The sequence below is a fragment of the Cariama cristata genome, unplaced genomic scaffold (assembly GCF_000690535.1).
Source record: "Cariama cristata isolate BGI_N322 unplaced genomic scaffold, ASM69053v1 scaffold33026, whole genome shotgun sequence".
In the NCBI taxonomy this organism is placed as follows: Eukaryota; Metazoa; Chordata; class Aves; order Cariamiformes; family Cariamidae; genus Cariama; species Cariama cristata.
Window position 1 is genome coordinate 20,915 of NW_009623264.1, and position 1,310 is coordinate 22,224.

A 1,310-nucleotide genomic window follows, 5' to 3' on the forward strand; every position below is an offset into this window, starting at 1 on the left:
ATACAGGGCATGGGTAAAGGCAACCTTAATTTAATTGTTCTGCACACACAAAGGAGGCTGGGCTGCTGCAGGTATGGAATAAATCAAGGAAAACTTTTTCTTTCTTTTTTTTTTTTTTAAAGGTAATTTCATTCTGAGCCAAACATTTCCCAGAAGTGCACTGTGCCCAACTGCTGCTCCAAGAGGTACAGGCAAGGGCCGTGCAAAGGCTTTGGCCAGGTCCATCACTCTGGATGGGATGATGGCAGCATCCTACAGCCACCTCACCTCTGCCCAGCGCAGCGAGTGCCCTGGCACGGATGCACAAGACAGCACTGGACACAGAGCGAAACAATCCAAAAGAACCGGGACATTTCAGTCTGGGTCCTCCCCACAGCCCGTGCCGAGGGCGGCGTGCCTCGGCGTCTCTGGGACATTGCGCTTACCCATGCAGAATCAAGAACTGCATGAAAGGGAAGGGAAAAGCCATTTTTTGGAGTGTCCTCTCCCACTATTCCGTGCATCATGCCCCAGAAAAGATGTTGGGGCGATGGAAAAGCTGCCCCAGCTAGGGCTGAATGGAGCAGAGGATGCCCATGCTGGTTTAGGTTTGCTTTCCCCATCTGTGGTCCAAGGGTGGCTCCTGGTGGAGAGCTGGCTCCAAGGAGCTGGCAGCACCCAGCCAGGTCTGGGAAGAAAAAGCAGCCCTCCTTGGACCTGTAAGCCCTGGGCTGGGGAAGGGCTGCTCTGCAGCAGCAGCATCACTCAGAGAGGTTATAACATCACGTAGAGACCTGAGCATCGCCCAGCACACAGCCCCCCGAAATCACAGCCCTGCGGAGACGCTCCTTGCAAGTCAGCACTCGGAGCGTCTCTGCAGGGGGAAGGCTGAGGGGGTGGGAAATAATTAAAAGAACATACTGTCAAGAATGGGAAAATAACTCATCCAATTCAAAAGAAAGAGCTCTGCACTGCAGGTGAACTGAGAACACGGCACAGGACAGCACGCCAGGGACTACAGCAGGGGAAGTTCTGGGCCGACAGGAACCGAAGGGGCTGGCGTTCAGGTTTCCCACACCACGCGCAGTGTGTAGCTGACCGACGGTATATTCCAGTAGTGGTTGTTGTGCTGCTATCCACATTGCTATGCCGGAGGTTGTCCAGAGACAGCGAATGGTACCCAACCCCAGCAGCATCAGTCTGAGAGCGCCTTGACTCTCCCGCTATCGAGAACAAATCAAACACCTCCAGACAATCATTAAAGCGCAGGTTGAAGACAATGGTTCTTGTGCAGATTGGGGGGGGGGGGGCCACAAACAAACCAAAAAAAA